This window comes from Phalaenopsis equestris, unplaced genomic scaffold (assembly GCF_001263595.1).
Source record: "Phalaenopsis equestris unplaced genomic scaffold, ASM126359v1 Scaffold220100, whole genome shotgun sequence".
Classification (NCBI taxonomy): Eukaryota; Viridiplantae; Streptophyta; class Magnoliopsida; order Asparagales; family Orchidaceae; genus Phalaenopsis; species Phalaenopsis equestris.
Genome location: NW_018238406.1, coordinates 261,551 through 279,108, shown reverse-complemented (window position 1 = coordinate 279,108; position 17,558 = coordinate 261,551).

Genomic DNA, 17,558 nt, shown 5'->3' with positions numbered 1-17,558 from the left:
TTTGTTCCAAATAACTTCCCCCAAAGGCACCTTATCTCAGCTATAGAGCTTGGCGTAAATAGCTTTAAGAATGTTTGTTTGGTGTAGCTTTTCCAGATAATTTTATCAGGTTTGGATCTATTGAAATGGATTTTGGAGACTATGGAATCATAAGGTTCTTGGAGTATAGTTTGAAGCAAGGAGGAGGACCACTGATCACCATGCCAACATTCAGCCATAATAAGACATAGATTAAAATTAATAGGGGGCAACCACTCTTTAGGACACCAATGGGCCAACCAGAAATTTAATTTGCCATCACCGAGGTCTCATGGGAACATCTCCTCTGTACTTTGTCTCACTTTAAGCACATTAGACCAAATTCAGGAATCCTCAATTCTCCTAACTACAATTGATGGGTTCTTCAATTTACAGTATTTACCCATCATGAATTTAGCCCATGAAGAGGTCTGAGCTGTGAAGTTGATCCATAGTTTGTAGAGGTTGATCTGACATAGTTGATGAAGCCCTTTAAACCCAATTCCCCCTGTCAGAGTGGGTTTAGCAACCTTTTGCCAAGAAGCCTAGTGTAGTTGTTGCCTTTGGCCAGACCACAAAAATCTATTAAAAGCCCTTTCAAGTTGAATATGTGTGCTCTTATTCATTTAAGTTGTCTGGAGGATGTAGTTGGGGAAGGTTGTAAGAATGCTTTTTAGAAGGGTAATTCTGCCACCATTAGAGAGAAAGGAGTGAGAGCAACTAGCAAGATAGGAGTTTATTTTGAGTAGAACTTCATCAAACTGAGTTTGCTTAACCCTATCCCTGATAAGTAGCACACCAATGTATTTAATAGTAGTATGAGCAATAGAAAATACAGTGTGGTTGGCAATCTATTATTTGCAGTTAGTGGAAGACTTCTTATTGAAGAACAGTTGGCATTTAGCAGGGCTAAAATGCATTCCATATTGGGATTGAAAACTTTGCATGCAATTGTAGACTTTTCTAACAAAACTTTTATGGGCACTAGAGAAAACCATAATATCATTAGCATGAAGAAGATGAGAGCTTAGAATGATCTAGATTAAAATTAGTGGTTTTGCATTCAAAAATTCCAAGAATTTGAAACATTAAGGTTTTCAAGATTGGAGATTAGAAGTTCAAAAGGGAATGGATCAAATGAGAACAGTTATTTTTTTGGAATCCAAAAGAATGAATGGTATAAAATGTCATTAATCCATAGAAAAACATGGTGACTTCCTAGTTGTCCTATTATTTTGGTTTGATTTAGAAATGATGTTACTTGATGCTTCGTCCAGCCAAATTTAATTTATTATGTCTTACATTTGCATGACATGGTCTTACAAATAGCCTGAAAGATAAGAGGGTTTAAGTGGTAACGAACGACAACCTCTGAGCTTAAAATGAGTTAGGGATTAGATTGAACAACATGATTTTGCAAAGGCTTAAGGATGATTTAAGGATTTATGTCGTACTAGATGGGCTACTCTGAAGTCTTATATATTGTTATTTTATTCTAAAGAGAGATATACTAGTGCAAATTTGGTTTCTCTCTTGACGTTGTTCTTCTATGATCATCTTCAAGCTGCCCATGGTATTAGCTCTAAGCTCTTGTTGAAGTGATAGCTCCAGGTCATCGGGGTTTAATCTTTCACAGTTTTCAAGTCAAGTATTGTTATTACTCAAGTAGTATGAGGGGGCATGGTTAAAGTTGATTAGAGCGATATTGGTTAGGATCCCAAGGTTCCATCATTCTGGTACCACTATTTTCTTTTAAATTCACAAAGTCTAAGCGAGTTGTTAAGCTCATTTAAACCATAAAGATCTCGTTAGCAGCAGTGGCTTATCTTATCCAAGGGACTCGTAAATTCAAAAGAATGTGTTATGTTTGTTTGTTGTCTTTTGTTAAATGTTGTTTAAGTTTAATTTTGAAAAAGTTTATCTTAATTATGAAAATTTTTGTTTTAGCTTTTGAAAAGTATTTTCAACCAAGCATGCATAATACATTAAAGTGATAATAAACTGCAAAAAAAATGACCATAAATAAATTGTAAATGTGTATCTATCATCTCTTCGCTACTTTCGCGAGAAAGAGAAGCATCTATTATGTTGTAGTGAGGCCCTAATGGTTTAAATTCAAAAGATAGCATAATTCATAACTTGGTGAGTCTATATGGGTTTTAATGATGATTTTCATGAACAAAGCATAATGAGTCAAATCACTCTTCAAAATATCTAAAAGACCACAAAAGTTTTTGGGGCAAAGCCCTAAACAACTCTTAAGAATTCCTTAGACTATCTCGAGTTCATTAGAACTTTTTATGTTGTTGAATAGATCATCCTGAGGTTTGTTATGTTTAAACTATATTTAGTTCACTATCTCAATTAACCCATTTGAAATAGGACAATAAAGTTTGAGCTTGTAGTGTTTCAGGGACATTAATTATGTTTTTTTTTTTTTTCCAAGAAGTCCTCAAGCATCCTTAGATTGAACTTAGCTCACTACAAAGCTCAAAAGTCACCGGGCGTAGATGTGTAATTTTAAAGAAATAGGTTAACTTAAAAATATTTAATAAAAAGGATTAACTTTTAACTTATCAATTGGTTTATGCATTTTAGATTGGAATGTTATTGAAATTCTAACTTACATCCCAAACATTTAAATCATTCAAATAAATTCATCCTCCAAAGTTCAATAATTGGGATAATTACTACTATACCCCTCTTAGTTTAAAAGTGGAGACAATTGGTTTCTACCTTATACCCTCATGTCTCAATCACTTTAGGCTGTTACTTAGGATCAAAATTTTGCTAATTTGGGTAAAAGGTTAGAAATTATAATTTTGCCGCTAAGGCTTTTATCTTCATAAAGTTTTTAAATCAATTCACATGGACTTAAAAATTTGATACCCTATCTCTCATGAGTTAATTGAGATACCAGCGAAGGAATCATATTTTTCCAATCTTTCTTTTAGTTTAAAGAAAATTTCTAATCCAAAAAAGGAATTTCCAAAGTTAATTCATTTAATTAATCAAAATAAAGCTTCTGCTATTGAGAAAATTACTGAAGGCTCACCTAGGTCAGATGGACATTCACAAAAAATTTCATAATTTATTTATTTATTTTTTAGTTATTATGATTGTTTTTATGTTTTGAGGATTAATTAAATGGAAAATACAATTTATTTTAAAAAGTCAATTATATATATATTTCAGTGATCTCTACAACTTCAAGAAACTCAAAGATATTCATTTCATATTTTTTTGATATTTATTTTATTTTTTGTAATTATTTCAGTGTAAATTTAAGAAAATATTTTTTGATGCATTTAAAAATAAATATCTTTATTTAGATATTTAGGAAAAATATTCTAACTAAACCCAAGTGGTCAGGGAACAATTCGGGGCATTTTGATTCCTTTTTGTATTTTTGTGATCTTTCAATTTTTTAATTAATTTAAAATTTAAAAATAGCCCAAAAATGAACTTTTTATTTTAATGTCAATTTTATTTTTTTTAGTGCCCCTAGTCACAAGGAACTGTTAAACCCACTTTCATAAAAATTTTGAGTTAAAATTTAATTATTATAATTTTTTTAAAGCCAATACTTTATTTTCTCTTTAAAAACAAAAGTTAGTGGTTAAATTAATTCAAAATAGTTTTAAAATTCTACAGACGGTTAATATGCTCAATAAATTCTATGAGGATGTTTTTTTTAAAATTTTTAAAGTTTATTTTTTTCTATTTCAATTTTTATGGGTTTTAATGATTTAATTTAAGAAGTTAAATTACAAAAACATTTAAATTTAGATTTTTTTTTTATGTTCTGCTGATCACGGAGAAGCTACTAAAAAAATTTCATTATTTTTTAACATTTATTTTAATTTATATAATTATTTTAAGCCAATATATGACTTAACTTTGGAAATAAGGGTTTACCATGCTAGAAGTGTTATCTAACATTAGGAAAATCAGAGAATACTCCAAGACATAGAGAGAATAAACCATCAGAATATCACATAATGAAGATTAATATTTAATTTCCTATGATTTAAACAAGATTTAAAGCCTTTAATTAATTTATAAATAAATATACGTCAAATAATTTTTATTCTTAATCCATAAGATTCTTCTCTATTCACTGAGCATAGAGGTATATTTATTTCATTTTTATGATGTTTCTAAACCAAGTTATGAATTTTTAATGTTTTCTTAACTAGTTAATTAAAAAATGGCCCATTTTTCTACTTCCACATCGGCGCCACGTAATGCTACAATTTGTTGAAGCTCCACACATCTTTGTGCTATTGGACACCACCTCTTGAGTCAGTTGCCACGCATTTGTGCTTTATGTTCCATTTGATCCGTTCGACACAATTTGATTTGACAGTCTGATACCCGTGCGATCGGACGGTCCGTGGTCATCGTCCCTAAATGACATAACCTATAAACTGTTCAATTTCTTAACCTCAATTCTCAACCAAATCATGTAGATTTTTTTCTTACACCATTATCTATTCAAGATGAACATATCTATACTATTGATCAAGTATGAAATACAAGTTTGTTTCACAAAGGCTCAAACTGAAATCAAAATTATGAAAAATTTTCCATACCTTTGTCCAAGAGCTGTAGCCTCAAATGAAATGGTTCTACACATTTGTAGTGGTCTAGAAAACCTATTTCAAGTGTCAATTAGAGCTAGAGTTGGAGTTGTGTAAGACTTACTTCAGCAGGTGGCTCAACTAAGATAGAAGTCTGGTGCAGAGAGCTCAATTGATGGGGATATCAATGGGGAACTTCCTCTCTTGCTCTGGTAAAGCTCAAGAGTCAATAAATTTGGGGAATTGATTGAATTCCAAGGATGGCAGTGAGAAGTCCTAGATTTCAGGTCTGAAATTGAGGCTAATCAGTGAGAATTACGGTAAGGAAATGGTGGGATTGGCCTCTCTAGACTGCTAGAACGTGTGGAGAAATGTTGGCAGAATTTGGTTAAGGTTTGATCACTCTTCTTTATTTGGCAGTGAGAGGTCCTCCATTTTTAGTGAGAGCTCTAGTTGTCAACAAGGCATGCCATGGTTGCAAGTCAGTTGCTTAGGTGGAGTGAGGAAAGGTTGTGATTGTCAGTTGGAGTGAGCCAGCTCAGGTGAGTTGATTTTTCAGATTTGGCCATCTGGTCTCTCTCGAACATGGGGTTTTCTGGCTACTGAGGTGGTCTACTGAGTAGGGTCATGTCACCTCTGAGCTCAAAAAAGTCTGGGGGACTTAATGGTCAGCTCAATTTTGTTTTACGTAAGCTCCAAGTTGAAGAACCAATGGAAAAATGGGGTTTAGTATAAGTGAGCTAGATTGGGTTCAACCACTTTGTCATGTGGCTAAGTCTGGTCCTAAAGTGTTTAGGATGCTTGGACAGACCATAATAATGTTTGGGTGAGGTCAAATGGTTGTTGGTCATGAGGCAAAGGCTTAAATGTATCATGAAGAGGGAAAGTCCAAATGAAGGAGGGAGAGCTAGTGGTCACCTCTTATTTCCATTTTTGGTATGTTTGACATCGTGATGGCAACTAAAGGCTCCATGAGGCATGCTCTGCCATGTATGGATTCATGAGAAGGTTTCATGCAAATGATATTTTTTTGATTTTTAAGAACTTTATGGAGAAATGTTATGATGCCTAATTTGGATAAAAGGTCAAATCCATGTATTGTATTCCTAGTATGATGCCATGATGAAATAATTTAAATTGAAATGAGATGATGAGGCATGGGTTTTTCTCATATGTGCTCAATTTTGGTCTTTTAAAATCAATGCCATGGGCTTTTGAAAAAAACATAAGGGTATGGGCTTTTAAAATATGCATGAAGGATTTAAATTGAAATTAATCATGGGCTAATCAAATTGGACTTAGGTTTGATTGAAATTGAGTTTGAACTTTGAAAATGTGTAATTTAGGAGTGAATTGGATGAAAATTGGGGGTAAATTTGATCAATTAGGTGCAAATTGGATTTTTTGGGCATTTAGAGGTAAAATTGAGATTTTGGACAAATTTGATCAATTTGGTCAAATAGGGCCCAATGGATGTTTATGACTGTTTTTAGGGATGTTTGGATGATTTAGGAGGTTTTATGGATTTTTGTAATATGAAGTATATTTTGGTAATTTTTTCAAATTTAGGGGTATTTTGTATAATTTGTGGTGCCTTGATGAATTTGACACGATTTTTGAAGAAAATTGATAATTTGGGCCATTTCTGAAATCTTAGGGCTCCAGTGGCAATTTCGTAATTTTAAAAAAGTTTAGGGCTAAAAGCCAAAATTGGTTGTTTGAGTAGGATTAAAATTTATTAAAGATGTCAATCACAAGGTTACCTGATTTGAGCAATGGGACCAAGGAGAACCTTTCTTGGGATCCGTCATATGTGTGTCCCCCCCCCCCCCCCCACCCCACATGAGTTTCCCAAGGAGCAAATGGAATAATTTCAATGGGTGTGATTTCAATGTTTAAGGAAAAGTTGAGAATTTTGATGTGCTGGGAGCGTGGAAGAGCAAACCCAAATCACTCAGGGTTGCCCAAAGTCCAAGTTGTCCTAGGGGTACTCATCTTTTGAATCCTCACATGTTGGTCTCAACCTTCCATGTGCTGGAGTTTCATGATAATCCATGTGGGTTTCAAAGAGAGTAAATAAGTGGTTTAAATTTCTATGTGGGTTGCCTCCCTCTCTAGTCTTCTTGGATAGTCAAAAGGAAAGTCCTATGGCTAGATCCTAAGAACTAAGAGAAAAAAAAGACCTCACCAAAGCTGTGGTCAACAAAACCATAATTATTTGTGTTGATTGATTAATGATCTACATTGTTGTGAAATATATGATGTACTAGTGTGACCTACTAGACGTGAGGTGGCACAAATACACTAATTTCATTATTGGAATGAGATTGAGATGTGAAAAATTCAACGTGGGAAGAAATGGTGTTTACCTAAGCCAAGATGCATAGGTGCCAAACCTGGCGCCTAAGCACCATAATTTGGTAAGCATGGCCCCTACTTGTCGGAATTCAGTGCTTAGGTGACACAATTATATTTCATGGGGAAAATTGCCCACAAAGGTTTTAAACAAAAGATTTCTATTAAAATCCCCCAAAACTCGCCATTTGAAGTTAGAACATCAAAATTTATCATTAGGGATGAAGAATTTGGTGGATTTGAGTGCTTAGTTGATAGTTGTTGCTCAAATGGAGATTATAAGAAATGGCAATGCAAGTGAGAAGAAGGTTATGCCCATGGATGCCCAACCTAACTTTAATAGCTTCATAGCACTGAGTTTGGAGCAGATCACCGACATACTGATGAAGATTAAAGAGGGGCTAAAAATTATGCACATTAAACTAAGTGACATGTTCCACTAGTATGAGCATTTGGAGTGGCAGATGAATGTTGAATTCAACCATATGGCATGTTATCAAGATTATGATAACATATGGATCAGAGATAAAGGGTCTGAAGATTACCATTATGCTCCTTGCTACCAGCTGTACAATTGCATCTTCTAATCAATGGAAAAGGTGAGGGAAAGTTGAGCTAAAAAATATTGATTTTTAGAAGGGCTTCTGAGGGTTTTTATGTGTTATATTTGTGTGTGATTGCAATTAGTGAGTTGAGTCTAGTCGAGCGTGTGTTTGGTACTACGAGAAAATTAGTATCTGTAATTGTATTGGTTTGTTATGTTGTAATGCTTTAATATGTCCGTTGTATTAAATAATGTTTGTTAGTAATGAAAATGTGTTAAGATTGTGAATGTTCTGATGTGTTTGAATGTTTAAGAGAATGGAGTTTTGATGTTATAATGAATTAAATGAAAGATAAAAGATGCTGGGAAGATAGTCAATTAATAGAATGTGGTTAAATTAATGCTACATTATTCTTTGGAGGCCTTAAGTTTACTTTGTCACGCTTAAGGAAAAAGTTTTCAAAAATTCAAGCATGGCGCCCAAGCACCAGTCGTTTGCACAGTATATCACCTAAGCACCAGACAGGGAGAACTTGTCAAATGGGTCGAAAATCATGATTTATTTTGACCCAAGACCATTTTTCATCTTTTAGCTTCTTCTTCTTCTTCTAGTTCGCGTAAAAGACATCTTGGCCTCCCCACATCTCAAGATTCTTCAAATTTTAGCACACCCACAAACACTTGATTTCATCTTCTCCAGGTTATATCTTCACTTTGGCATAGAAATTTTTTGATTTTACCATAAATTTTGTCTACGTTGATTGGAGGCCAAAAATTGCAAAATTTTTAAATTTGTGGCCATTGTTGAAAGCTTCATTTTCTTGGGAAATACTTTTAGGAGCCTTTAAGACTTATATAAATGATTTGTTTGGATTTTCTCTATATTTGAAGAATGACTCCTAAAAATAAGAGAGAGAAGGGGAAGGAAACTTTTGATATCACCAAATTAGTGAATTTCAAGGCTCAAGACATAGATGATGACTCGCTATTGTCATGAAAGTTCATTGCATAGTGAAGCTTTTCAAGTCTTAGTGGATCGATATAACTCGATTGCAGCTCGTCTGTAGGAGGTATGCTGGTACTTCATTGTTGGGACAGTTATTTTTGTCGTGAGAAAATTTTTTGCAATTATGCATGAAGCACACGAGAATGAGGTGTTTGTTAGAGGATGGAGAGTTGATTTCACCCCTGAATGGATAAATGTACTTATCGACACTATTTTGGTTGAGGAGTTGTTAAATGTGGGTTGAGGAGTTGTTAAGTTGTCGGCTGCTAGGATAGATATCCTAACAGCCGTTTTAATTTAACTTAATATATAAAATTTGAAAAGAATAATATTTTAAATTTTTGAAAATACAAGACCAAATCGATCTCATATTCTCAGTAGTTTAAATAAACGAGCCTAATACCGTAAGTAGTGCACTATCCTGATGGATAGATACCTTACTTACTAGTGAAGGCTCGATTAAATAAATTAAGGATTGTATGACATCCGTTTAGATCTGCGAAAACCATTTTATTTATAAGCTGATAAATTCCCCTATTTAATACAAAGAATTAAATAGGGTTTATATTAAGCTGGGCCCATAAATGCTTCTTATATGGGCAAGCCCCTAGAGTTAATTACATCTTAGATAACCAAAGTCACCTAAGGAAACTCTCAATAAAAATCAGGGGATATTATCCTCAAGAAATTCAAAAGGGTAGGACTTTTTAATGAGATTGGACAAAGTGGTGTAAAACGGGAAGGGCTCAAGTTTGGAACATTTTATTTTGGAATCCAAAGGAGGAAGAATAGGGGATGTCATAGATCCGGAGGAGAATCTCGGTGACCTCCGAAGGTATTGCTTCAATTTTGGAGATTAGAATTATTGAATTTTTCATCCTGCCAATTTTATTAATTAGGGCTTATATTCGTGTGAAACGATCACACAAATAGCCTGGAAGATGTGAGGATTTAGGTGGTGATAAACAACAACCTTGGAATCCTAAAGCAGGTTAGGGCTTAAATTGTATAACAGAGCTATATAAAGGCCTAAAGAAAAGGTTGACAATTTATGTTACACAAGCAAACAACCTCAAATTCCTATGGAATTGTTATTTAATTCTAAAGAATGGTTTAGCTGGTGTAGACATGTTTTGCTGTTGAAGATGGTCGTGCTGCCCAAAATGCTAGCTCCAAGCTCCTCGTCGTGACGAGTTTATGCTTTTCAATGTGTCCAATTATGATGTCAAATCAGATGTCCCTAAGGTTATGGTCATTTAGATATTATGGGGCATATTAAAGTTGATTAGAGTGACACCGGTTATAATCCTACGGTTCCTTCATTCCGGTTCCACTATTTTCTATCGAATTCACTTAGTCCAATTGAATAAACTAAACTCAACTTAATGACTTTTATACTTTCATTCAGACTTTGGGAAATTCAGTTAGCAACCGTAGGTTACCTCCTCCGAGGGATTCCCGATCATCCGATAGAGATGTCCTAATTTAGTTGCAATTATTGTTCGGTGATGTTTGTGAATAAAATATTAGTTGTCTTATATTTTGAATGTTGTGGCAGTGAGTTTTATCTTGGTTGATTTTGGTTTTCCTTTTAGTTTCAGCTTTGTGGCTATCCTAAAGGTTTTAGTTCATATGTAGGGTGACATCATTATTTAACATGCAAGTTTATGAACTTAAAAGTACAACGTAGAAAGTACGATAAAAGAAAGCACTGTAAACTATAAAAGCGTACCTGGTGAGTCTTCTGGTTTCTCCACCTGAAACTTCAGTACTTGCAAATCATATATATGTTTAATTTTGTAGGAATTAAAGCATGCTTGTAGAAAAAGTAGGAAGTGAAAGCATAAAGTGTACCTATCAAATCCTATGTCATATCTCGATGTATTTAAATTTTAAGGATGATTCCATTAAGCAAATTATAATAAGCTCACATGTCCTTTAAGATTTCTAAAGGAACGTGAAGATGTTTAAGGTAATACCTTAGACATTTCATGGTCCTTCAAATTATCTTGAGTTCATTATGATTTTATCATATTTGCTATATAGTTCATCCAATTAATACCCTTATGCTCAGTGAATTTAATGTTTTGATTATCTCTTAAGTAGGGTAATTATCACTTGATTTCTCGCTTATGAGTTATATGGGTAAAGACCCTTGGGGACGACTTGACTTAATTAAAGAATTTGTTTAATTTGAATTCAAAGAATGGGCTTGCAGTGTTTTGGAAAGTTTTAAATTTGTTGTAGGTTACTTTCTAAACATAATTAGGCAACATTTTGATTTAGCCTAGCTCACTACTATGCTCTTAAGATTTAATGGGTGGATTTATAATTTTAAGAAAAAGGATTTTTTTGAATATTTATATTTTTAATCTTTACCATGAATTATAATTCATTTCAAAACTATTAATTGGGGGCTTCAAATTAGTGATTTGTGATCTTCCAAATCAAACCCCTCACTTTAGTATCTCTCTATTTAAATATTCTTCTAAATTTCATTAACTTTGAAAAATTACAAATTTATCCTTTATGAAATTCAAAGTGGGGTTGGTTTCTACCAATTATCCTTTTTTATGTTTCAATTTTGAAGACATGTTATTTTAAGATTATTTATTACCCATTTACCCTCTTAGGTAGGCTTAAATATTAATTAAGCTCAAAGTTTCAAAATTACACTTTCGCCCCAAGGGTCTTAGTAACCTATAATTTATTAAATTAGACTCAAATGACTTAAAAATTTTAGGTTGCCTCACCTATGGGTTAATTAAAACATCAGAGGAGAAAATGTGATTTTTCTGAATTCAAATAATTTTATAACTATTTTTTAATGCAAAAATAGGGATTTTCAATGAAAATTTAATAAATCAATAAAAATAAGATGTTTGGCCTTGAGAAAATCATTGAAAGTTCATCTAGGACAAAGGACCACTTGGACCAATTTTCATGTATTTTAAAAATTTAATTTAATTATTTAAATTATTTGTTGGTTTTGAGTATTAATTAAATATAAAATAATATTAAAGTTGAAAATTAAGTTTTATATTTTTATTAAATCTCTCTCAGTTTAGGGTACCTAAAGAAATAAATTTCATATTTTTTTTCATTTATATTTTAAATATAAGAACTATTTTAGTGAGAAATTAGAGAAAAATCATTTTTAAGCCTTTTAAAATCAATATCTTGACATAGAAAATTAAGAAAATTATTTTAATTGGTTCTAGATGATCACGATGCCCAATGTGATATTTTAATGTGTTTTTACAATCTTATGATTTTTATTATTTTTAATTAATTTTAATTAATTTAAATGCTTAAAATAGCTCAAAAAATTAGGTATTAATTTTAAATTCAATTTTATTTTCCTTAGATTTCTCTGCATAAGGAGCTTCCATAACCAATTAGGTAAAATTTTGAATTGTATTTTAATTATTATAAATATTTTAATGCTAAAAATGTCATTTCACTTAATTAATCCATTTGAGTGGTCAAATTAAATCCAACTGACTTGAAATTTTTATGGGGGGACTCCTTTAACAAAAAATTATAGTGTAAATATTTTTATGGCATTTACATTTGTAATTACTCCAAATTAAATTTTTTTTTTCATTTTTTAGGTTGAAGACAATTAGGGTTATTTTAAAGGAATTAAACTATGTCTATATTTTTCCTAGGATTCTCTGACCACAGTGAACCTAACAAAATAAGTTTTGTATTTTTTTGATGAGTTTTTTTATTATTATAGTTTTTATACCAAAATAGAGACCATTAACTTGAAAATTAGACATCCATGCCTAGAGATCTCCCCTAACCTTGAAAAAATCAGAAAGAGCATTCCCATAACATGTAGAATCAAAGCCACAAAGCTCAAGTCATGGTGAAATGTCTATGCTAATGGAGAATCAAAATATGGAAAACACCATTTAACTAATTAAAAATAAAATATGCATCAAAAAAATATGAAAATATTTCCACATTGTTCTCCTCTCTTCACTAAGCAACAGGGTATTTTAATTTTATTTTTATGATTTTTCTACATAAAGTTATCCATTTTTTAAGTTTTAGGAATTAAATAAATAACAAAAATCCCGAATTTTCTTATTTAAACCAGTCCGTGCTGACTGGATACTCGTATGCGTCGAAGAGATGTGTGTCGCCGCAGATTAGGGCGCCACCATCCTCCTCAGCTCTGTCTTTTCGAACCGAGGCTCGTCCAACTTGATCAGAGTCGTATGATGGATACACACTCCATTAAACGGTGCTTGGTCATCGTCTCCAATGACCCATGCCTGAAAACCGTCCATTTTCAAATGTTAATATCTCACTCGATACTCAACCAAATTAAGTATGGTTTATTCCTATAGACTCGTCTTGACTAGGAGAACATATTTATATGTTTAATTGATCCTTAAATCAACTCTATACACATGAAGAATCAAATGAATCTTGGATTAGGGTTAACTTTCAATACCTTAGTCCAAGTGCGGAAGCCTCGATTGGATGCTTGGAAGCTTGGTGAGAGTTCCAAGAGCCTAGAGATGGAACCTCAAGCAGTGGTGAAACACTTAGATATGATTTCGACTAGAGTCAACTTGGGGCATTGGTCAAAGTCCACCTTAGGGTGCTCTGGTCATTGGGCTTTTGTTGGGGATCTTCTTCTCTCACTTTGGGGATGGTGTGGGCACAATTAATTTGAATTTGGTGGAGGTTTGAAGAGTGTCCTCTTTCGGCTTAAGAATTGTGCTCAAAAATTGAGCTCGAGCAGTAGATTTGGGTGGCTAAGGATGGTTGGGTTAAGCTTAAGAGGTCTCAAAGAAGCTCTGGAAGCAATTTGACAGAGTCTCCCACCGGGGGCAATTGTTGGGTGTCCTAAGTTGCTTCTGTGGATGCCAACAATGTGCAAAAATCCAATGGGGATGACCCAGCTTGGATGGGTTTAATTTTGAGTTTTTTCCATGGTGGAGCTTTTAATTTTGGGTTTTCCTGCCACCAAGGTGGTTGGCCGCCCAGGGAGTGGTCACCATACAACTCAAGGAAGTCAGATCCCCTCCAGTAGGTACTGTTGAGTGATCATCTTTTTTCTCTTCCATGAGGAATTATCTTTAGTTCCAATTTTTAGTAGAGATGGTAATCATTCTTTTTCCTGCCGGCTTAAAATGTCCATCAGGGGACCTTCATAATTCACATCAACCTGAACAAATTTAAAATCAAGGTCTATGACGCCACACTGAACAACCCTTTCTTTATCTAGTGCGAGATTTAAACCATCTTTGAAGGAAAAAATCAGTTTACGCTCCGACATTTCTTCTACAAAAGACAGAAAAACGTCAGTGCACTGACATCCAACATGAACAAGAACAAAAATGAAGTGTGAATAATTCTGATAATTTAAAAATTTTATGTATTCAATTTTATTTAGTTTTACTTAGATTTAGAAATTAAAAACAGAAAAATAAAATGAGCAATTTCAATTTTTTTTTTTTGTTGAGGTTAATTTATTACAAATTTTTTGGACCCAGTCACAGACGTTTGGCATAATAAATAACCCCAGGACAATCAAAACTTCAATAAGCAAATGTTGATTTCAAGTGGCCCCATGTCGGGTAGTATATCTTCAAGTAGCGGTCATTAACTGGTAGCATAGGTCTTTCACCCAAGAAATCCATCAGCTGGTAGGATCCTCCTTAATAAACTTTTGCTATCACAAATGGTCACTCCTATGTTGGTTCAAATATTCCACCTATTTTTCGGTGTGTAAGAATAGTCCTTTTGAGAATGAGGGCAAGATCACTAACTTTAAAAGTCCTTGAGTGGACCAATTTATCATGAGCCTGCACTATCCTTGCTTGGTAGAGCTCTAAGTGTTATTATACTTCTAGTAATTTTTATTCTAGACTTTCCAATTCTTCAAGTCTGAGTTTTGCACTTTCTTTTATTATAATTTGGTTAGAGATGACGACTCTTAGAGATAGTGTCTAAACTTGTAATGGTAGTACGACCTCGGACTCGTACACAAGAGCATAGAGTGTACATTGAGTGGGTGTTCTGAACTTTGTCCAGTAGGCCCACAAAGCTTCTAGTAGTCTGTTATGCCAATCTCTTTTATTTTAGTCCCATGTCTTTTTCAAGATCTGCACAAGTGTTTTGTTGAAAGCCTTAGCTAAGACATTTGCTCTAGGATAGTAGATCCAATCTATCAAATGTCGTTTAACAAAATTGTTTATCTTCATGCTTTTGAAGGTTGTCCCATTATCAGCAATTACTATGCGTGGAACACATAAATGGTAGACTATATTGGTCTTGAAAAATTGCAGAACATGCTGTACTGTAACCTCTCGTAATGGCACTGCCTCTGCCCACATGGAAAAGTAGTCCGTAGTGGTGAGATGAAATTTAAGCACCTTAGAGGATGGAGGGTCTATCCGACTTATTATGTCTGTTACCCCCAACACTCAAATAGCCATGAGGCAACAGTTGGGAGTAGCACATTCAGAGGTTGGTGTAAGACCACCCCATGCACTTGGTAAAGGTGACACCTTCTAGCTGTATACATATAATCGAATATCATCGTTGTCTAATAATATCCGAGTCTTTTGATCTTCATCTTCTTATTTGGCCTTGAATGGTGAGCACCACACAATCTGGCATATACTTCTTTGATAATATTCTGTGCTTCAGCTCTGCTCAAACATCGTAGCCATATCTAATCAAATGACCGCCTAGAGAGAACATCTCCCACCAGAGCGTACGACATAGCTTTTCTTGTTATGTGATATGCCTCGGATTTGTCATATGGCAACTTTCCAGTTTGTAATTATTTTATTAATGGTTTACGCCAATCCTCATTAATGTCAGCAATTGCAATCATCATTCCTTTTTCTTTTTCCAGCTCATGTAGATTTTTGAGGTTGATTCGAGACAAAATCCATCTTCCTTGTACTTAATATCAATGGAATCCTCTGGTGGACATGCCAGCTCCTTAGCAAGTTTTGCTAGAGCGTTAGTATGGGCATTATTTCCTTGAGTAATCTGGTATAGAGTCACATTAGGGATATGCTCTAACAACTTCATCATGCACTGATGGTATTCTGCTAACCTTGGTTTTAAAATCTTGTATTGTCCAGAAACTTATTGAATGATAAGTTGATAGTCACCATAGATGGCAATACCTGTTATATCTCGTGATCAATGCTTCATATTATGCTTCGTTATTTGTACATGGCTCCTTTAGGTGATAGGACAATCTCAACATACCCTTATCTGGAGTGATGAAAATCAGACCAAGCCTTGCTTTGCCTGGTACAATTATTCTTGATCCTTTATACTTTCTGGCTGAAGAAGATCCATCAAAGTACAATTCCCAATGTCTAGCATTGGAGGGCTCTATTTGCAGTATCTGCTCACCTAGTAGTTCATCGTTGAGTGGGGGCCCAATTGGAAGTGGGTGTGCAACAAAAAAATCTACTAAAATATGTCTCATGATAGCGCGGAGGGGAACAAAAGTTACATCAAATTACAATAAAATAATCGACCATCTTGCTAGACGTCCGAAAAATCTTAGTCGGGTCATCAAATATTGCAACAGATAAAATTTTGAAATGAAGGTAATTTTATCAAGAGCATGTAGTGCCTAAGTTTTTGGGCAGCAAAAATTAAAGCTAGACAATGCTTCTCGATAGGCAGATACTTTATCTCTGTCGGTATTAGACGTCAACTTAAGTAGTATATGGCATTTTTGTTACCCTCTTCATTGACTTGAGCTAATGGGGATCCGAGACAGTAGGTTGGATTGCCCCCTCTTATCATGTAAAGAGTCATCTAACTAGGTTATGAAAACTGCAAAAGAGTCTAACTTATCACCTAAAGAAGTGGAATATATAAATTTTTAGAGATATCCATCAGCGGGTTTCTCTAGCTGAAAAAAATTTGGCTTCTCTTGAAGAAACACAAGCTTATGAAGTGGATAATGAACCTTATCTTTTGAAAGCCCATTATACTTTTCATTATGCCATTGTTATGGTGGATAAATACTTGCAACAGAAGGTTGCAGCCAACAAATTTCTCTTTAGGGATAAAAACTCAAAATAATACCTTGCCTTGATTAAATATAGAAGACAATTAAATGCTTTATTAACCATTAAAAATGATCAGGGACATTGGTTATTTGATCTCAAAAATTGGCCTACAATGTTGTTGCTCATTATTAATCCTTGTTGTCTGCCAATTCTGATAACAATCCTGAGATTTTTGCTGATGTGTTTGCTAACGATCTAGATTATGTTAGTCAACTGGATCTCAACTTTGTTCCATAGAAGGAGGAAATTTTAAATGCACTCAGTAGCATTGATGGTAACAAGTTTGCATGCCTAGATGGTTATTTTACCTTGTTCTCCAAGAAAGCTTGGGAGATTATCAGAGTGGATTTCATTGTTGTCATTCAAAGCTTCTTTTTTGGCACGACTTACCTAGTTTTTTTCTCTTTTACCACCATTTTTATAATTCCAAGGGAAAATAGGAAGGTCACATGGAATGATTTCAGACCAGTTTGTCTAACTAATACCATTTCCAAGGTTATTAGAAAAATCTTGGTGAGCAGGATCCAACCTCACCTCAAAAACTTATTAGTGCCATTAAATATGCTTTTTTTTTAAGGGGAGAAGCATAACTAACAACATACTCCTAGCCCAAGAGATGCTGCATGACTTTGATAAACCTTGTATAGGTCACAATTTAATTCTAAAATTAAACTTTAGGAGCACATATGACTCTATCAGTCGTAATTTTATCTTACAAGTGTTATCTATCAGAGGGTTTTAACCTTCATTTTGTAATCTTATCAGGAAATGGCTAAAAAACACTAATTACAGTATTTTAATCAGTGGAACTTTTCATGGCTTCTTTTGAGTTGGTAGGGGCATCAAGCAAGGTGATCCCTGTCGGCACTAAAAAGAAAGAAGAGAGAGGTTTGTTTGGGGGTTCGTCCGCAAGAAGCTGTCGGCAGCCGGAATTGAAATCACATCGCCCGCTTCGGAAGGACGTTTTAATTTACGTATAT